At 39.4% G+C, this 22649-nt stretch overlaps 1 long non-coding RNA gene across 1 annotated transcript in view; it reads right to left on the reverse strand.

Moving 5' to 3' along the window:
• The window catches only part of LOC129622965 (uncharacterized), a 58988-nt gene extending 41221 nt beyond the window's left edge, over nucleotides 1–17767 (reverse strand). The window contains exons 1-2 of the long non-coding RNA XR_008700212.1: nucleotides 17530–17767; nucleotides 11652–11900 (exon numbers count right to left, since the gene is read on the reverse strand). This is a non-coding gene — a long non-coding RNA (uncharacterized LOC129622965). The remainder of the gene's footprint in view (nucleotides 1–11651; nucleotides 11901–17529) is intronic.
• Nucleotides 17768–22649: the final 4882 nt, after the last annotated feature.

The raw sequence follows: 22649 nt of genomic DNA on the forward strand, positions 1-22649 counted from the left end.
CTTGATCCAGCACAAACTGGGTGCATGTAAGGGCATTAAGTGGACAGACAATACTTCTAGGGGATCAGTCATACAAGAAACCCTCTAAACACATTACCTACTCTTCCTTTGGTCTTCTGCCTCTAGTGGTTGGATGCTCATGCATTACCATCAATCAAAGTTCCCACCCCTCATTTTATCCTATCTCTCACTAGCCCAGATTTAAGATGTACTCACTTTTTCATAGTCTCAGTCTACACTTTGAATAAATGTAACTGGCTGTCAAAATTTACTTAATCAAATTTCATTATTAGAGCATTTGCTTCCCACAACTCATGATTATTAACAAGACCTTATTTTAAAGAAAATACCCTAAACAGGAAAAAGGCAATAATAAACAGATTTTAAGAATATAGAGTCTGTAAGAACAGCCCCTTTTAAAGTCCTTTTGAAGTCTCCAATTGAAATAACCTTTAATCAATATAGTTTAATTCATCAGCACTGTGGCAATAAATAGTTACAAATATTAACAGGAAAAATGGAACAAGTAACATTGTTACAAATATTTTTGTTGCCCTTTTAAAGATATGTGAAATACAAGGTTGAACACTGTGATTTAATGCCTTTTAAACTGTCACCTAAATGTCATGTTCTTTTTAAAATTACAATCTCTTAGTCCTAATGAGTCATAAATTCATTACTGTTAAACTCTTGACTCTGATTCCAGGTTAAAGAGCACTATATAGTTGGTTTACATTTTATTATATCCCATTAAATTGCTTTTGCTATGTTCTTTCAGATATTTACTTACTATTTAGGAACTTTATAGATAGAACACTGAGGCAATTTTTTAAAACTAAAACCATAAATTTTATTTCAGAATGTATAGACTTGATCTTATTCACTTTTATAAAACTGATGCCTACTCTAGTGTCTGCCATATTGCTGGCATCTAATAAATACTGATTAAATTAGAAAAGAATAATTTTCTAGACAACCAAATCCACCATAAATCTAAGCTGAAATGTTATAGTCAGGACACTATTCTCTAGTCCTCCCTACACAGGACTTAAAACTTCTAAAAGACTGTTTTTGTTTGTTGGCATTCTTCTGGCTTCTTTGCATCTTTGTATTTTTAAGATGATATATTTCTTCAATTTTAAGGTTCCATGGATTATAAAGGAAACAGTTTACAAAGAGCTTTATAAGAGAAAAACAAGGAAAAATAGGAACTACCAAAATGAATGTATACATCAATTTTATGATGTAGCCCAGTCATATATGTGTTAAAATATAAAATTTTACTGTCTTAGAACCAAGCAGACAGAGTATAATGGTAGTGACTTATCTTGTTATTATGACCTGTCTTTGTTTTATTTTCTAGCCCATCAAATGCACTTGGGGCAGGATATGTACCTTGAGGAAGTGTGCTGGATTTCTTTACTCTTTGGGGGAAGTCTGTGGGCAATATTTATCAGGGGCTATGTGTTCCCAGGGCCTTTTTGCTCAGCATCTGTTATACCACGGATTCCCAACACCGTGGGAATAGCAAGCATCTTACGTCACAAGGAAAAGTGTAATAATTCTTACCCAGCACAGGTACCGAGAGTACCTCAAAAGAAAGAACTTTGGAATGTGTACATATTGAAATGTATATAATGGAAGTGTTTTCATTTAAGTAAACAGGGAATTATCCAAAGTTTAAATTGTTCAGGTTTCTCCTTTCCTATAACCTAGTCTGAATGACTCTATTTTGGAAACTTGAAGGGTTCACGCAATTATCGGGTTCACAAAGACAGGTAAAAATAGCCTGCAAGAATAGTAAGAAATGGAGAGAAGAAAAGAAGGGAGAATCAAAGGTGAAACATAGGCAAAAACGTTCTTGGGAACTCTAGGACATTCTAATCCAAATTACCAACCGTTACTCATCCAGTGGAAAAATACCTGATCTGAATTTATTTCCGGAATTTTTAAAGCCCTGAAATGAACATCTTAGTAAGGCACACAAAACAAAGCACAAAAATCCTGTCACTGAGTCTCCTAAATAAGATGCTTGATTATCCCCAGATGATTTTTAACTCAACATTTAATGTTTCCCTGTTGTTTAGCATGGTTCTGAGTTATGTTTTGTTTTGTTTTGTTTTTTTACGTAAGAAGAGTTCTCATGTAGCCAGCAAATGCAAGCCAACCTTAATTCTCTTCTAAGCAAATCAAGGAGGAAGGTAAGCAGAGTCCTGCAAGTAAAATAACTTAAAGTATTCCTTCTAAGTACTATACGGCTGTTACTATTCTTATTTGTGAATGTGAATAAGCAAAAGTTAATTATACAGCAGTTGAAAAGAACAGACATATTTTTAATTCCTACTATTTATTTATTTAATGCCATTCTCTATATTTCAAAGTAATCAATTAGAATAGTTTGTATTAAAAATAATTCTCAAATGTTAACCTTCCCTAAATAGAGAGTAACTAGATTTGAATAATGATCATAGTCTTATTAGGACAATTCCTAATTTTTTATTCTAATTAGTGATATTTCAATACAAAGGTGATGGTTTTTATAAACAGAGCTCTGATTTAGAAAAATAAGTACTCAGTGTACCAGTGGAAAAATTATATATTCATGTTAGCATGAACTATTAGCTGGAGATCTTTTCATTATTCCTCAGGTTTCCATGTAAATGATGTAAAACAAATTATAGTTAGGGCTAGTCTTAAAATTACCCAGTGGAGAGTTTACTTTCTTGAACAATAATTAGTTCTACTTTCTAAAAATTCTAAAAATAATTCCTCCCCCTGGCTAACCTAAAATCCCTTCTGAAATGTTAGTCCTGTTTTCTCTCTATTGGCAAAACTCTTTGAAAATATATTTGTCTTCTTCTGATATGCACCAAGAAAGACTGTGGTATAAGTGGGGAAGGTAGCACTTTTTCCTAGCTTTAAGTCATCTATAATTGTGTAGTTTTATTTTCTCTAATCCCCATGATCCTGTGTGTATGCAGATGTGCACATTTGTATACAATGTTTACATTCTGATTTTTTTCATGGATTCTTTACCGAGGAAAGTCCTTTTCTGAGAGCCTGGAGTATAATTGTTGGGTAAACTGGAAAAGAACTGTTAACATTACACTCCGCTTCTGTCCTTCAAAGAAGTCAAACAAGAGTTGGGGAGATTTAGAGAGAATCATTCTCAGAATTTCTGCTCCGCCAGAATTACTCCCAGAATTTTTTTTAATTACATCTATAACTGGAAAAAGTTTGATTATGAAGATTTTTTACCCCCCAAAATTAAAATATATCACAATTTCTTTGGAATTATTAAGGCAGACAATCCCCTAAGGTGAAAGGAAACAAATACCCAGAATTGAGCACTGAAGGGAAAACCAACCTGGGTTTGAGGCCAACTGAAGGTTAGTAAAGTATAAAGGAGACAACTGAGTTTCTGATCTTTATAGTAGAAATAAAGGAGGAAAAAATGCCAAATGTGAAATAAAAAAAAACCTATACATATCAGAAACTCAACAGGTTGCTTTAAAATGCTTTAAAGTTTGAGTATTTATCAAAAAGCTACTTAAGTTTTAACAATATTAAGAAAGTTGGCATAATATTTATCGTGTGAGTCATTGGTGGTTAATTTTTATTTCCAATTTGCTCCAGTGAGAATAAGCAAGTGAAATACCCTGCCACCACCATGATTGATATTAAACATGCATCACAGTAATAACCCCAACAAAGAGAATGTTAATCACTAAAATACAGAAACTACAAGATAACTTGTAACTGAGAGATGGTCGTTCAGAACTACTATACATCTTAGAATTCTTTTTTCCCCATGTAACCAAGCAGGACCCTATGGGGGCCTTCCTGGGACACAGGAAAAACTTTCAAAGGGTAGATCTCATGTTAAGTGTTCCTACCACAACTAATTTCAGAAAGAACTGTAATAAAATTCATTCACTATAAACCTATATATTATAAAGAGATATGTGTCTATAGAGAAAGAGATATACACATATGTGTATATAAGTATATACATATATATCTTTCAATCTATGTGTGTAGATACATGTTATAGAGAGAGCTAGACTTCTGAATGCCTGTTTCTTTCATAATGTCCCTTAGAAATGATTGTTGATGAGTATTTTCTGCAAAATCACAAGTGTAAAGCACTGGCTTTAGACATATTATTGGTAGCCCTTGACAAACATTTCTAAGAGACATTATAAAAGAAACAGACCTTCAGAACTCTAGCTCTAGAGACATTATAAAAGAAACAGACCTTCAGAACTCTAGCTCTAGAGTTCTGAATTTGAACATAACAATGTTCAGATTAAGCCCAAAGTAGACGTACTCTGATAAAATATGAGGTTAATTCATTTGTTAATACCTTGTCAGCCTCTTCCTCAACATTTTAATACATTTTCAATTCATTTTCATAGTGCACTTTTAAATTTTGATCTCTCTATCCTTTATCTATTTCTTCTTTTTAGATGCCATTTCTGCTAAAATTCTAAAATGATTTATGAGTCACACAGACCTAACTCTGCTAACTCAGCCAAGCAAGGAGCAGGAACACACTGCTTCCATACCAATTAGCTGGCCTGAGTTGAGGCCCTGAGCCCTACTCAATTAACATTCTTCTCCCAGGTGGAGGAACACTGAGATGTACTTCCGTAAAAGAAATATCATGAAAGGCTGGGACCTGATCAGAAAGCAGGAGGCTGGAGAAAGAAAGCATTTTGTTGGGAAATGCTCTGACAATTAAGATTGAGTATTATTAATGTTCCATAGAGCACTTCTTGTCATCTAAATGAGATCTCCAGAGTAAGCACAATGAAATCCACCAACCTCTATCTCTGGCCTCTCAAATATGCAATTGCTTGACATTTTGTCCATAACATCCACAACTAGAAAATGATCTTGGTTTATTAACTTGAGAAACTTCAGTTGTTGAAGTCTGAAAACTATAAAAATTTACCTCACTTTGGAGAGTTAAAACACAAGACATGCATAACACCCTATCAAATTTTATTTCATGGTTAGTAGTCACTATGAACCACTTCTTCTAAGTTAGAAACCCTTTGACTGGTTTTATAAAAGCATCTGTACTAAGATTTGGCATCTAAGCACATCCATTTTTCCCACCCCAACGCTCAGCTATAGCATCTTCAAGACGCCAATGCTACACACAGAAAAACACCATCCAGGTACCTCTCTATCTTCTCCACTTATCAGTCAGATTCAACCAATGAAACACTGGGAGATATGTGTTAACATGCACTGCGAGGAACCAGCTCACACAGTTATGGGTGCTATCTAGACAAGTCTGAAACCCATACGTCAGGCTGTCAAGAAAGGCCAGCTAAAACTCTCAGGAAAGACATGTTGCACAGGCAGAATTTCTCCTTATTCAGAGAAGCCTCAGCTCTGCTCATAGGTCTTTCAACTGATTGAATTAGGCTCACACAAATTATCTAGATTAATCTCATTACTTAAAGACTAGTGATTATTGATTTTATGCTACGCTATGCTTAGTTGCTCAGTTGTGTCCAACTCTTTGCAACACCATGGACTGTAGCCCACCAGGCTCCTCTGTCCAAAGGGATTCTCCAGGCAAGAATACTAGACTGGGTTGCCATGCTCTCCTCCAGGGCATTTTCCCAACCCAGGGATTGAACCCAAGTCTCCTGCATTGCAGGTGGATTCTTACCATCTGAGCCACCATGGAAGCCCAAGCATACTGGAGAAGGTAGCCGATCCCTTCTCCAGGGGAACTTCCTCACCCAGGAATCGAACTGGGGTCTCCTGCATTGCAGGTAAATTCTTTATCAGCTGAGCTACCGGGGAAGCCCAACTACCAACTTTAATCACATCTATAAAGTACCTTCACAGTAATATCTAGCTTAGTGTTTGAATAACTGGTAAAGACTAACACACCGCACCTTCACAGATTCTTAGGCAATAATGTACAAGGGTCACCCTCAGCCCTAAGAGTTCAATCCCCACTAACAAATATTGACATAAGGTATATTTAGAAAGTATACAGTATAACACCATCCCCAGTGAAACCTATGACAAGAGAAAGAAAGCTCTCAAGGTCCTAAATAATACTTTTCTAAGCTGTTATCCCAGGAGAAAATAGGAAAGGGAAGCTAAGCTGTGGCCTGGCTTCAGTGGAGCAAACTGGTTTGACTTTTCCCCAGGCAAAGATCATACAGAGTCAGGTGAAGCAGTGCCTGTCCTCTGTCTTCCTCCTTTTTCATCTTTTGTCATTTATCACACCAAAACACACTCAGCTGTACCAGCTGTCCCTGGGGATTTTGCTCTGTTTTCTCTGCAGCATCAAAGCTTTTTTAGCCAAAATTGTTGTATTCTGGGGCAAGGAACCCAAAACAAAGATGATTTTACTACAACTGAAAATTTACCATGACAGTGGTTTTATGGTTGAGTTAGCCTTACAGGGTTGCAGGAAGAGGAGGGGAGAGGCTTTTAAAAAAACATTAATATAGGATATAGGGGTAGTGAAGTTTATCTTCAAAGATATGGGCTTGGGTCTAATTTCTCTTTTTTTAATTGGAAGATATTGTTTTACAACATTTTAATAGCTGCTGTTCAGTATACTTCAGTCTCTCAGTCGTGTCCATCTCTTTGTGACCCCATGGACTGCAGCACACCAGGCCTCCCTGTCCATCACCAACTCCCAGAGTTTACTCAAACTCATGTACATTGAATCAGTGATACCATCCAACCATCTCATCCTCTGTCAACCCCTTCTGACAGTCAAACGCCAAAGCCTTTGACTGTGTAGATCACAACAAACTGTGGAAAATACTGAAAGACATGGGAATACCAGACCACCTGACCTGCCTCTTGAGAAACCTATAGGCAGGTCAGGAAGCTACAGTTAGAACTGGACATGGAACAACAGACTGGTTCCAAATCGGGAAAGGAGTACATCAAGGCTGAATGTTGTCACCCTGCTTATTTAACTTCTATGCAGAATACATCATGAGAAAAAAAGCTGGGCTGGAAGAAGCACAAGCTGGAATCAAGATTGCTGGGAGATATATCAATAACCTCAGATATGCAGATGACACCACCCTTATGACAGAAAGCGAAGAGCTAAAGAGCCTCTTGAAAGTGAAAGAGGAGAGTGAAAAAATTGGCTTAAAAACTCAACATTCAGAAAACGAAGATCATGGCATTTGGTCCCATCACTTCATGGCAAATAGATGGGGAAAAAATGGAAATAGTGTCAGACTTTATTTTTTGGGCTCAAAAATCACTGTAGATGGTGACTTTAGTCATGAAATTAAAAGATGTTTCCTCCTTGGAAGCAAAGCTGTAGTCAACCTAGACAGCATATTAAAAAGCAGAAACATTACTTTACCAACAAAGATCTTTCTAGTCAAAGCTATGGTTTTTCCAATAGTCTGCATGAATGTGAGAGTTGGATTATAAAGAAAGCTGAGTGCCAAAGAATTGATGCTTTTGAACTGTGTGGTGTTGGAGAAGACTCTTGAGAGTCCCTGGGACTGCAAGAAGATCACACCAGTCCATCCTAAAGGAAACCAGTGCTGAATATTCATTGGAAGGACTGATGCTGAAGCTGAAACTGCAATACTTTGGCCATTTGATGTGAAGAACAGACTCATTGGAAAAGACTCTGAGACTAGCAAAGATTGAAGGCAGGAGGAGAAGGGAACGACAGAGGATGAGATGGCTGGATGGCATCACCGACTCGATGGACTCAGTTTGGGTGAACTCCAGGAGATGGTGATGGACAGGGAGGCCTGGCGTGCTGCAATTCATGGGGTCGCAAAGAGTCGGACACGACTGAGTGACTGAACTGAACTGCATTGAGAGTCCAAACCCAGTTGTTAGTTGTGTAATCATCAGTTCCAGGCTTAAAGATAAAAATGTTTTATGTGACTAAGAATAAGGAATGTAGAGGGAAAAAAAAATGTCTGTCCTTTTCTCCTCCTTGAGAATTCCAGACCCCTCTCTCCTTCTCTTCTCCTCAAGGACCCCAGACCCCTCTCTCCTTGGGGACCCCTGGACTTCTTATCAACCTCCCTAGGAATTGACTCTCTCACTCAAACAGCCATTTTGCCGTTTTGCATTTCTTTTTCTTGGGAGTGGTCTTGATCAGTGCCTCCTGTACAATGTCATGAATCTCTGCCCATAGTTCTTCAGGCACTCTATCAGATCTAATCCCTTGAATCTATTTGTCACTTCCACTGTATAATTGTAAGGGATTTGATTTAGGTCATACCTGAATGTGGTTTCCCTACTTTCTTCAATTTAAGTCTGAATTTGGCAATAAGGAATTCATGATCTGAGTCACAGTCAGCTCCCAGTCTTGTTTTTGCTGACTGTATAGAGCTTCTCCAGCTTTGGCTTCAAAGAATATAATCAATCTGATTTCAGTGTTGACCATCTGGTGATGTCCATGTGTAGAGTCTTCTCTTGCGTTGGTAGAAGAGGGTGTGTACTATGGCCAGTGCATTCTCCTGGCAAAATTTTGTTAGCCTTTGCTCTGCTTCATTTTGTACCCCAAGGCCAAATTTGCCTGTTATTCCAGGTATCTCTTGACTTCCTACTTTTGCATTCCAGTCCCCTATGATGAAAAGGACAATTTTTTTTGAGGGGGAGGGGTGTTAGTTCTAGAAGGTGTTTTAGGTCTTCAAAGAACCATTCAACTTCTTCAGCATTCCTGGTTGGGGCATAGACTTGGATTACCGTGATATTGAATGGTTTGCCTTGGAAACAGAGACTATTCTGTTGTTTTTGAGATTGCACCCAAGTACTGCATTTTGGACTCTTTTGTTGACTATGAGGGCTACTCCATTTCTTCTAAGGGATTCCTGCTCACAGTAGTAGATATAATGGTCATCTGAGTTAAATTCACCCATTCCAGTCCATCTTAATTCACTGATTCCTAAAATGTAAATGTTCACTCTTGCCATCTCCTGTTTGACCACTTCCAATTTGCCTTGTTTCGTGGACCTATCATTCCAGGTTCGTATGCAGTATTGCTCTTTACAGCATTGGACTTAACTTCCATCACCAGTCCCATCCACAACTGGGCATTGTTTTAAATTTGGCTCCATCTCTTCATACTTTCTGGAGTTATTTCTCTTGGCATATTGGGCACCTGCTGACCTGGGGAGTTCATCTTTCAGTGTCCTATCTTTTTGTCTTTTCATACTGTTCATGGGGTTCTCAAGGCAAGAATACTGAAGTGGTTTGCCGTTCCCTTCACACACATTTTTTCAGAGTTCTCCACCATGACCCATTTGTTTTGGGTGGCCCTACATGGCATGGCTCATAGTTTCATTGAGCTGCCTGCAGTGCAGGAGACCCCAGTTCAATTCCTGTGTCAGGAAGATCCTGAGTCAGGAAGAAGAAGGGATAGGCTACCCATTCCAGTATTCTTGGGCTTCCCTTGTGGCTCAGCTGGTAAAGAATACTCTTAAGAGTTATTTACATAGCACTTATATATACATATATCCCTTCCTCTTGAGCCCCCCTCCCACCCACCTCCTCATCCCACCCTTCTAGGTCATCACAGAGCACCAGCCTGGGCTTCCTGTGTTATACAGCAACATCCCATAAGCTATCTATTTTACACATGGTAATGTATATATTTCAGTGCTACTTGCTTAATTCATCCCATACTCTCTTTCCCCTGCTGTGTCCACAAGATGGTCCTCTACATCTGAGTCACTATTCCTGCCCTGCAAATAGGTTCATCAGTATCATTTTTCTAGATTCCATATATATGCATTAACATATGATATTTATTTTTCTGTTTCTGACTGAACTTCATTCTTTATAACAGTCTCTAGGTTCATCCACCTCATTTTAACTGACCCAAACTCATTCTTTTTTATGGCTGAGTAATATTCTATTGTGTATGTGCGTGTGTGTGTATACCACAACTCTTTTACCCATTCTCTTGTCTTTCATTTATTAATTTTATGATCCTTGACAAGTCTCAACCTTCTTGTATTCAGCTTTCTTGCCTATAATCAAAGAGAAAGACTGAAAAAAATTCTTTTAAAGTTCTACTACTTTTTGATCCTATAAACATAAGGCAGCATAACATGGAGATGAGCTGGCCAGAAAAAGAAGGATAGATGAGTAACTTAAAGAATAAAGTAGAATTAAATAGTCACTTGGTAAGAAATCATCTAATTCCAGAACCCAGAGATTATTATAAATAGCAAGTAGGTGAAATATATTTATGAATTATGAAACATGTTGATGCAATGTACTTAAATATGTTTTATATTACTTGCATATATTATTTTCACATTGATTTGTTGTGCAATAGTTCAGTTTGTAAGAAATTTTTCTAGATCTATGCATCATTTATTTTTTTTTATTTTCACAAGCATTTTCTAGTGGGGAAAATTATTTTCCATCTTGGGGCTAGATGCATGACCCAGTTGGCCCAGGCTCTGGCTCTGTAATCATTAACCTATTGCCCCAGCTAACACCAATAAAAGTGTCATTCCACAAGAATGGGCTGTGTGTTTGGGTCTCTGCCACAAATCTCTGAGCCCAGGGGTTGCACCTGAGCAGGACGCAAGCATCCCTGCTGATGTGCAAGGAGGAAGGCTTGGGCCCTTCCCTTCTCACCTTTGGGGGGGCTCCCTCACTGGCCAAAGCCCTCCAGGGCCCCTTTGTGGCTGCCTCATGGACCAGCCACAGGTTTTTCTTCAGCAGTTGATAAGTTTTAATACAAACCAGTCTGTATTCATTCCTAAAAGGCTCATTTTCAGTTAAAAAAAAAAAAACACTAGTAAGGAAGGAATGAATGAAGAAGGAGGAAAATAATCAGGGATCTGAGAAAAAAAAAAAAACAATGTACAGAGGTAAAGTGTAGGAACACACTGGTACATACAAGAGGAAATGGGAGGACTGTGCCAAACCGGAGAGTTCATGACTTTCTACAGAAGGTCGCTACTATTCATCTCTATCCAACCGCTGTCATGGGAAATGCAGATCTAGTGTTGCCAGGTTTTGGAGTCTTTCAAGAAAAGTCAGAAATCTGCATTCTTGCATGACCTCTCCTAATTTTTAAATGTGGGCAAACCATTTCAAATTTTAAAGATCGATATGCAGAACAAAAACACACTATTTCTCCAGGTAGAGCATTACTGTAGGGCCAAGACTAGGGTGAGGCAGGTAAGAAATGTTTAAGGATGCACTTTGGTTTTTAAACTTCAGTAATCAAGTGATATTTTAATGCAATATTTTTAAAATAAAATTTATTGCAAAATATGCATTAAGAACAAAACAACAGGTTTTCAATAAAGATAAAATCTGACCCTGCATTTGCATACTTAACATATCTTGCCTCCCCCTCATCCCAATGCTTCATCCTTCATAACCTCTGGGTAAAAGGCTTACCAACAGGGAGTGTGGCAGTGCCATACATGCATATAGGAAATAGGAAGAAAACAGGCTTGAGAGTGAAGGTAATGAATTCAACAGCAGGCAACTGATCTGAGATACTGTGTGGGCATCCAGGTGACAAAAGCTCTAAGTATTTGAGAATGAGAAAATGCTATCAGTAAGTAGAAGAGAAATGAATTCTTACTCAATGTCTATTATGTACCAAGTGGTCTACATATATAATCACATCTACCAACAATTCTTACCTTGGAAGAGGGGTATCTCCTCACTGCCGCCCTTCCTGACCTTCAACGTGGGATAGCTCCTCTAGGCCCTCCTGTGCCCTCGCAGCCACTTGGACTGGGGTTGCTCCTCCCAGCCACCGCCCTTGGCCTCAGGCGTGGGGGCGTGGGGTAGTTCCTCCCAGCCGCCGCCCTTGACCTCGGAGGCTGGGTATCTTCTCTCGGCCGCCCCCGCCCTGACCTCGGACACGGGGTAGATCCTCTCGGCTGTTCCTGCGTGAAGAGATACCCCACGCCCAAGGTAAGAGAAACCCAAGTAAGTAGGTGTTGCAAGAGGGCATCAGAGGGCAAACACACTGAAACCATACTCACAGAAAACTAGTCAATCTAATCACACAAGGACCACAGCCTTGTCTAACTCAACGAAACTAAGCCATGCCCATGGGGCAACCCAAGACGGGTGGGTCATGGTGGAGAGATCTGACAGAATGTGGTCCACTGGAGAAGGGAATGGCAAACCACTTCAGCATTCTTGCCTTGAGAACCCCATGAACAGTATGAAAAGGCAAAAGGATAGGATACTGAAAGAGAAACTCCCAAGGTCAGTAGGTGCCCTATATGCTACTAGTGATCAGTGGAGAAATAACTCCAGAAAGAATGAAGGGATGGAGTCAAAGCAAAAAGAATACCCAGCTGTGGATGTGACTGGTGATAGAAGCAAGGTCCGATGCTGTAAAGAGCAATATTGCATAGGAACCTGGAATGTCAGGTCCATGAATCAAGGCAAATTGGAAGTGGTCAAACAAGAGATGGCAAGAGTGAATGTCGACATTCTAGGAATCAGCAAACTGAATTGGACTGGAATGGGTGAATTTAACTCAGATGACCATTGTATCTACTACTGCGGGCAGGAATCCCTCAGAAGAAATGGAGTAGCCATCATGGTCAACAAAAGAGTCCGAAATGCAGTACTTGGATGCAATCTCAAAAACGACAGAATGATCTCTGTTCGTTTCCAAGGCAAACCATTCAATATCACAGTAATCCAAGTCTATGCCACAACCAGTAACGCTGAAGTTGAACGGTTCTATGAAGACCTACAAGACCTTTTAGAACTAACACCCAAAAAAGATGTCCTTTTCATTATAGGGGACTGGAATGCAAAAGTAGGAAGTCAAGAAACACCTGGAGTAACGGGCAACTTTGGCCTTGGAATACGGAATGAAGCAGGGCAAAAAGTAATATAGTTTTGCCAAGAAAATGCACTGGTCATAGCAAACACCCTCTTCCAACAACACAAGAGAAGACTCTACACATGGACATCACCATGGACATGACCATGATCACCATGGTCAACACCAAAATCAGATTGATTATATTCTTTGTAGCCAAAGATGGAGAAGCTCTATACAGTCAACAAAAACAAGACCAGGAGCTGACTGTGGCTCAGATCATGAACTCCTTATTGCCAAATTCAGACTTAAATTGAAGAAAGTAGGGAAAACCACTAGACCATTCAGGTATGACCTAAATCAAATCCTTTATGATTATACAATGGAAATGAGAAATAGATTTAAGGGCCTAGATCTGATAGAGTGCCTGATGAACTATGGAATGAGGTTCGTGACATTGTACAGGAGACAGGGACCAAGACCATTCCCATGGAAAAGAAATGCAAAAAAGCAAAATGGCTGTCTGGGGAGGCCTTACGAATAGCTGTGAAAAGAAGAGAAGTGAAAAGCAAAGGAGAAAAGGAAAGATATAAACATCTGAATGCAGAGTTCCAAAGAATAGCAAGCAGAGATAAGAAAGACTTCTTCAGCAATCAATGCAAAGAAATAGAGGAAAACAACAGAATGGGAAAGACTAGTGATCTCTTCAAGAAAATCAGAGATACCAAAGGAACATTTCATGCAAAGATGGGCTCCATAAAGGACAGAAATGGTATGGACCCAACAGAAGCAGAAAATATTAAGAAGAGATGACAAGAATACAAAGAAGAACTGTACAAAAAAGAGCTTCATGACCCAGATAATCACGATGGTGTGATCACTGACCTAGAGCCAGACATCCTGGAATGTGAAGTCAAGTGGGCCTTAGAAAGCATCACTACGGACAAAGCTAATGCAGGTGATGGAATTCCAGTTGAGCTATTCCAAATCCTGAAAGATGATGCTGTGAAAGTGCTACACTCAATATGCCAGCAAATTTGGAAAACTCAGCAGTGGCCACAGGACTGGAAAAGGTCAGTTTTCATTCCAATCCCAAAGAAAGGCAATGCCAAAGAATGCTCAAACTACCGCACAATTGCACTCATCTCACATGCTAGTAAAGTAATGCTCAAAATTCTCCCAGCCAGGCTTCAGCAATATGTGAACCGTGAACTTCCTGATATTCAAGCTGGTTTTAGAAAAGGCAGAGGAACCAGAGATCAAATAGCCAACATCCGATGGATCATGGAAAAAGCAAGAGAGCTCCAGAAAAACATCTATTTCTGCTTTATTGACTATGCCAAAGCCTTTGACTGTGTGCATCACAATAAACTGTGGAAAATTCTTCAAGAGATGGGAATACCAGACCTCCTGATCTGCCTCTTGAGAAATTTGTATGCAGGTCAGGAAGCAACAGTTAGAACTGGATATGGAACAACAGACTGGTTCCAAATAGGAAAAGGAGGTTGTCAAGGCTGTATATTGTCACCCTGTTTATTTAACTTCTATGCAGAGTATATCATGAGAAACGCTGGACTGGAAGAAACACAAGCTGGAATCAAGATTGCCGGGAGAAATATCAATAACCTCAGATATGCAGATGACACCACCCTTATGACAGAAAGTGAAGAGGAACTCAAAAGCCTCTTGATGAAAATGAAAGTGGAGAGTGAAAAAGTTGGCTTAAAGCTCAACATTCAGAGAACGAAGAGCATGGCATCTGGTCCCATCACTTCATGGGAAATAGATAGGGAAACAGTGGAAACAGTGTCAGACTTTATTTTTCTGGGCTCCAAAATCACTACAGATGGTGACTGCAGCCATGAAATTAAAAGACGCTTACCCCTTGGAAGGAAAGTTATGACCAACCTAGATAGCATATTCAAAAGCAGAGACATTACTTTGCCAACAAAGGTTCGTCTAGTCAAGGCAATGGTTTTTCCTGTGGTCATGTATGGATGTGAGAGTTGGACTGTGGAGAAAGCTGAGCGCCGAAGAATCGATGCTTTTGAACTGTGGTGATGGAGAAGACTCTTGAGAGTCCCTTGGACTGCAAGGAGATCCAACCAGTCCATTCTGAAGGAGATCAGCCCTGGGACTTCTTTGGAAGGAATGATGCTAAAGCTGAAACTCCAGTACTTTGGCCACCTCATGCGAAGAGTTGACTCATTGGAAAAGACTCTGATGCTGGGAGGGACTGGAAGCAAGAGGAGAAGGGGACGACAGAGGATGAGATGGCTGGATGGCATCACTGACTCGATGGACGTGAGTCTGGGTGAACTCCGGCAGTTGGTGATGGACAGGGAGGCCTGGCGTGCTGCGATTCATGGGGTCGCAAAGAGTCAGACACAACTGAGCGACTGATCTGATCTGATCTGATCTGACCAACAATTCTCAACATGACTCTTTAACTATGAGGTTTCACCTCCAATATTTTTTTAAAAATTAATGGATATTAAAGTTACTGACCCCAAACACAGAGCTGAAACTGACCCCAAACACAATGCTGAAACTGACACTGTCTGGATTCTTTCATTTATTAATTGTATGATCTTTGACAAGTCTCAATCTTGTATTCAACTTTCTTGCCTATAATCAAAGAGAAAGACTGAAAAAAATTCTTTTAAAGTTCTACTACTTTTTGATCCTATAAACATAAGGCAGCATAACATGGAGATGAGCTGGCCAGAAAAAGGATAGATGAGTAACTTAAAGAATAAAGTAGAATTAAATAGTCACTTGGTAAGAAATCATCTAATTCCAGAACCCAGAGATTATTATAAACAGCTGTAACTGTAACTCCAAATTCTATTCTTTCCAGTAAACTGCATAGCCTGGAGCAAGTCATATACACTTGTGTGTCATTGATAAGCCTTGAGATTAGATGAGATTCCCAGAGAGTTTAAGGGACCCTTTCTGTCCAGCAAGGCTGTGTCCTTATCCTGATGACTCCCTCAGGGATACGGCCCTTTCTTCTTGCCACTCTCAAGTCTTTCTTTGGATTATAGCTTTTGCCACCACTAGCAAACTTCCCCTGTAGCCACCTGGTCTTCAAGCAGTACAGCTTCTGAATTTTGTACTCTACTTACTTGTAAAGATACCTGGCTTCCTTCCATATTTACTCTGACTATTGAAGCCTTGATAAAACAAGAGCCAGTTGTTTGGAGCCTGGACCCTGACCACCAAGTTACCCTAGGACATGTGTGTGTGTTCATAGCAGCCACCTTACTGCACTGACAGAGTTTATTTTCAGGTCACAACTGTTTCCAAGTGCCGTGTTTCAGTAAACTGTTAATAGGGGGAAATCAAGCCATGTCTCAAAATATGACATCTCAAAGTTTTTGTTCAGTCTTATCAAGTACTGTTTTTATAGATGATTGACTAAAATAATTAGATTACTTGTTTCTCAAATGAGCTTCCTGTCTTCCTCCTCCATACATTTCTTATAGTCATGTCCTTCCCTTAGACCACCATCCTCCCTTTACTCTACCAATATGAGTCCTATCATATCTCTAAGATTAGTTGACATTTCACCCCCTCCTTCAATGAAATGTTCTTTCACCAGCTCAACCAAAATCAATCACTTTATCTATGTACTATGATAGTGTTGATTCATTAAGCATTGATTTGCCACTTTTAATCAACAGCACATCAGTCTTATTTCCATAACTACATGATACGTTCTTTAAGGATAGGTTTCAATGCCCTGTGCTTTGTTACTATTCCCCAAACTTCAAGCACAGTATAGGGACTCCAGTAAATATTCCTGGTTGGTGTGTTTCCAAGGTATAAGCTTGTATCTCACTCCCCTTAATTTCTCTCACTGGCTGTTTACTTCAAAAATAAGCATAGCATTCCATGAAATTTTAAGGATATTTTGAAGAATGTAGTGAGCATTTTTTTAAAATATCTATTGATATATTTTCCCTTTTGATTTCTTTCCTTGCAATCCTTAACCATTTTCTGTCCCCACTAAAAAGAGCAAATCCACAGAAGAAAGTAGGAGGATTTAACTAATGGAAGTGCCAGCAAGACAAGAGGAGTAAGAATAAAGCCCTTCTGGCCAAAAGGAAAGGATCGAGTAGAGAGAGAAAGGAATGAGTGTCCACCTGTCTCCTGTTCTGTTCCCAAAGTACCTTCTGCACTGGGGCCAACTCTAAGGGAAAATGGTACGAAGATCCCAGAGAGGCCAGAGAAGCCAAAAGCAGAGGGTTCTGTGTCATCACTCCCATTTGAGACTCTATAAGGAGACCATCTTGAAGAAGGCCTTGCATTAACATAGAGCAAACAGAATCAGGATGCTGTGTTTTGGCCTATGCCAGGTATGTTGAGGATGAAAACTCCCAGCAGGTCCCAGGAAGAATGCAAAAATAGCTAGTGAGCTCTCTAATAAGATTATTGCAGAAAGAAGATGAGGAAATCTGTAGCAGAATGTTCATAAGAGAGTCTGTCTAAGAAAATGAGCAAACCGGAAGCTTAGCCAAAACCAGGGAAACCACTGCCAACAAAAGCTGAAGCTAGGTCACAGTCATCAGGAGAATGACAGAGTCACCCAAGAGAAAAGCTATCACTGCATTTAACCACACAAACAAACAAAACAAGAATCAAACCCATCATGGACCATCATCACAACAGATAAAAGATAGCAATGACATCAGGCTTTGCTACCCAGAAACTATCAAGATAAATACCTCAAAAGAAGAAAAACAATTGTGCATGGGCTGTCATTCAACATCATGCATGGATGGACCCTTCTCTATTTCCCAAGATGAGAACCGTCTTGCGAAGGCCAGAAAAGGAGGGAGAAAAGACTTTGAAGCATTTGTCAATCTCCTTACTGAAAAACTGGTTTAAACTGAAGGAAAATGGGATTACTTGTAATAGAAAAACTAAGCTTTTCTTTCCCTTGTGAGCAGAAGGGTTTGAGAACAAATGAGATCAGCTATAAAATAAAGGAAGATAGATGGTTTTATTCACATTTCTGAGTTATAGTGTGCCAATTTCAATGCATATCTCCCCTCACAATAAATTTACAATGAATATTTTGTACATAACTTAGGAGAGCAACTTATGCTACAAAACTAAGGATGCTGTGTCACTGGATATGCTTTAATCACTTGTTTTCCTGACTGCTTTAAAGTAGGTTGAGAACAAAATCTTTCCCTAGTAAGAAAAGGAGAGAAATCATTGTGACATGAGACTTCGGTGAAATTCTGTACTATTAGATTTTGCTAAGAGGTAAGTGCCAGACAAGGGGATTTCAGGAATGAGTTATATTTGCAAATCAGTGTAATGAAAATTACCAAGGCAGTACCATGAATTTAAATGAGTTGTATAATTTTTTCTTAAGTTTTAATATGAAATAATTGTTCATTTCATCCAAGAAATAGTTAAGGTTGCTGATTCTTTTGTATAAATCAATATTCTCTGAACAATAAAGCTAATAGCCCAGTTAAAGTCTATAAAATGTAGCTGTGTAGCTGCTTGTTTCCAAGGCTTTATTCCAGGAGCTAAATAGCAGTTTCTATTTCTAGTCGACTACTGTCTTTATCAAATTACTTCTTTGACTCAGTGACAGCTTTTTAAGACATTTTCTAAAGGAAAGTTTTAATTTCCATCTTTTGTTCTTTGAGTTTAAGAGTGTAATTTCTAAAGTAATAGTACTGACCAGGATTGTATTTTTGAGGATTTTTAGCAATATTGAAAACAATCATGTACTTGTAAAACTAGTTGTAAAAAACACCACTCACATTGACTTTGTTATAGGTCACAGAATAAGACCAAGTAGGTCTTACCAACTTCTGTAAGATTATGTTATCATATTGTTGCTGTTTCTCATCACTAAGTCATGTCCCACTCTTTGCAACCCCATGAACTGCAGCACACTGGGCTTCCCTATCCTTCACTATCTTCCGAAGTTTGCTCAAACTCATATCCAATGAGTCGATGATGCCATTCAGCCATCTCATCCTCTGTTACCCCCTTATTCTCCTGCCCTCAATCTTTCCCAGCATCAGTGACTTTTCCAATGAGATAACTCTTCCCATCAGGTGGCCAAAGTACTGGACTTTCAGCTTCAGCGTTCATTAGAGCCAATGAATATTCAGGGTTGATTTCCTTTAGGATTGAGTGGTTTCATCTCCTTGCTGTCCAAGGGACTCTCAAGAGTCTTCTCCAGCACCACAATTTGAAACCATCAGTTCTTTGGCATTCAGCCTTCCTTTTGGTCAACTCTCATATCCATACATGACTACTGGAAAAACCATAGCTTTGACTACATGGACCTTAGTTCAAATCAGTCACTCAGTCGTGTCCGACTCTTTGAGACCCCATGAATTGCAGCAGGCCAGGCCTCCCTGTCCATCACCAACTCCCAGAGTTCACCCAAACTCTTGTCCATCGAGTCGGTGATGCCATCCAGCCATCTCATCCTCTGTCGTCCCCTTCTCCTCTTGCCCCTAATCCCTCCCAGCATCAGAGCCTTTTCCAGTGAGTCAACTCTTCACATGAGGTGGCCATAGTACTGGAGTTTCAGCTTTAGCATCAGTCCTTCCAAAGAACACCCAGGACTGATTTCCTTTAGGATGGACTGGTTGGATCTCCTTGCAGTCCAAGGGGCTCTCAAGAGTTGTCTCCAACACCACATGCAAAAGCATCAATTCTTCGGCGCTCAGCTTTCTTCATAGTCCAACTTTCACATCTTTACATGACCACTGGAAAAACCATAGCCTTGACTAGACGGACCTTTGCTGGCAAAGTAATGTCTTTGCTTTTGAATATGCTATCTAGGTTGGTCATAACTTTCCTTCCAAGGAGTAAGCGTCTTTTAATTTCATGGGGTCCATAGTTATTGAAAGTGTCAAGTTTTAACATAGGCAAAGAAAGTATTTTAGTCTAATAACAAATATTTTTTTTACCCTTATGCTCTTTCTAAAAGGAGATCCAAAGGAAAAAAAATTATAAGAAATTATAATAAAAAATTTTTAAAGCTTCTACTAGGGAGAGTAAAAGGCAGAGGAACCAGTGATCAAATTGCCAACATCCACTGGATCATCAAAAAAGCAAGAGAATTCCAGAAAAACATCTATTTCTGCTTTTTGACTATGCCAAAGCCTTTGACTGTGTGATTCACAACAAACTGTGGAAAATTCTTAAAGAGATGGGAATGCCAGACCACCTGACCTGCCTCCTGAGAAATCTGTATGCAGGTCAAGAAGCAACAGTTAGAACTGGACATGGAACAACAGACTGGTTCCAAATTAGGAAAGGAGTATGTCAAGGCTGCATATTGTCACCCTGCTTATTTAACTTATATGCAGAGTACATCATGTGAAATGCCAGGCTGGATGAAGCACAAGCTGGAATCAAGATTGCTGGGAGAAATATCAATAACCTCAGACATGCAGATGACACCACCCTTATAGCAGAAAGTGAAGAAGAACTAAAGAGCCTCTTGATGAAAGTGAAAGAGGAGAGTGAAAAAGTTGGCTTAAAGCTCAACATTCAGAAAACAAAGATCATGGCATCCAATCCCATCACTCCATGGCAAACAGATGGGGAAAAAATAGAGAGTGAGAGACTTTATTTTCTTGGGCTCCAAAATCACTGCAGATGGTGACTGCAGCCATGAAATTAAAGATGCTTGCTCCTTGGAAGAAAAGCTATGACCAACCTAGACAGCATATTAAAAAGCAGTGATATTACTTTGCCAATAAAGGTCCGCCTAGTCAAAGCTATGTTTTTTTCAGTAGTCATGTATGGATGTGAGAGTTGGACTATAAAGAAAGCTGAGTGCTGAAGAATTGATGCTTTTGAACTGTAGTGTTGGAGAAGACTCTTGAGAGTCCCTTGGACTGCAAGGAGATCCAACCAAGCCATCCTAAAGGAAATCAGTCCTGAATATTCATTGGAAGGACTGATGCTGAAGCTGAAACTCCAATACTTTGGCCACCTGATGTGAAGAACTGACTCATTAGAAAAGACCCTGATGGTGGAAAAGATTGAAGGCATGAGGAAAAGGGGATGACAGAAGATGAGATGGTTGGGTTGCATCACCAACTCAATGGACATGAGTTTGAGTAAACTCCAGGAGTTGGTGATGAGCAGGGAAGCCTGGCATGCTGCAGTCCATGGGGTTGCAAAGGGTTGGACACAACTGAATGACTGAACTGAACTGAACTAGAGATTGGGGAATAACAATCATAATTTTAGATTACTATATTAAATTTATCTTAAATATGATGGTAATGATCATGGATGTTCACCCCTAGACTTCTGCTGTGTAGTAAAATTAAAAAATGTGTTTCAAATGAATACAGCATACTGGTTATGTTTATCTGACATCTATTTGAAATTAAAATGGCTTAAAATATTATGTAGAAAGTATTAACTCTAATAATCCAAAACACTCTAATCAGAAACTGCTTTATATCTAATTAAAGTACATTGTTGCTTATTTTTATTCTGACTCTTAAAAAAGAGCAAATTGCTCATTATGTGTTTTGATGCTACCATAATTAAATGTGTTATAAAACTGAAACCAGATTTGTTTTACTATTCTGAAATAAGGAAACTGAACTAAATGATTTCCATGATTTCCAAGATTATCTAATATCTCATGCTAGCATTTAATCATAAGGCATACCATTTATCTTGAAAATTTCTTAAAATACAGAACAAAACTAGCAGACACAGAGCTTGTATGAGCTCAAACTAATCTATGACCTTAACCGCTGCTCTGGCATCACGTTTTTTCCCACTGTGAATATGAACAGTTTGATTATCCCTTCAGTTTCTGAGAGATTTTATTTCATTCCCCTCCTCAAGTATAGCCTCAGTGCAGTCTTAGAGAGAGAGCATTAGTTTTAATTCAGACTTCAGGATGTTCTGACCCATCTCCCAATCTGTCTGAGAATCCTGAGATACCTACGGAGAACTCACCAAAGCCCAACTCTGAGATGTATTTATAGGGAACCATTGACCAAAACTGCCAGCCCTGGCCAGGCACAAAAATTACCGTTTGCTTGAGCTATGCCACAACAGGAAGTCCCAGAATTGAGAAGCTACCACCAGCCCAAAGAATTAGGGAGGGGCCAATAGGAGGGAGGAGATGCCAGCCGTAAGAGGTCCTGCCAACCTCCCAGAAACGCTCATGCTGGAATCTATCTTGACTAAGAGATGTGCACACCACCAGGAAGGATGCCAAGGCAGACCAAATATGGGAACAGGCAAGATGATTGCCCAGAGACAACCATTGAAAAGCTAAGCTCATTGCTGTCAAGCGTGAGACTGTGAGTCACATGACAGCAGTTTTCCTGGGCTCCCTTCCCCTGCTGCTCTCCATCCAAGTGCCCCTTTTCAATAAAGTCTTTTGTTTTGTCAGTACATGGGCTTTCTCAGAAATTCATTTCCAAGTGTTAGACAAAATCTCTAGGAATTCTTACCAGCGGGGAATGACTTAAATATGTATAACTATCTTACCCTTGCTTACTATGCTTTTCCTGGTCACCTCCCATAACTGATTCTCCCCATTCTCAACATCCTCTTTTGTTTTTAGCTGAGGATAATATTTAAGGTAAAGGGCTTTAGCCATTTTGGTAAGTTACTCAGTTCTCCTGAGTCTCTCCTTGTTCTTAAATGTGTGTTGATTGTCTCTTGCTAACCTGTCTCATATCAGTTTAATTTTTAGACCAGCCAGAAGAACCTAGATAGGTTAAGAGAAAATTTCTTCTGCCTTGACAGAAGTAACCAAACTCAAAATGTTTCATCATCAATTTTCATGTACACCCCCATGTATCAAAAAGAACAAGGA

Source organism: Bubalus kerabau, chromosome 11 (genome assembly GCF_029407905.1).
Source record: "Bubalus kerabau isolate K-KA32 ecotype Philippines breed swamp buffalo chromosome 11, PCC_UOA_SB_1v2, whole genome shotgun sequence".
Lineage (NCBI taxonomy): Eukaryota > Metazoa > Chordata > Mammalia > Artiodactyla > Bovidae > Bubalus > Bubalus kerabau.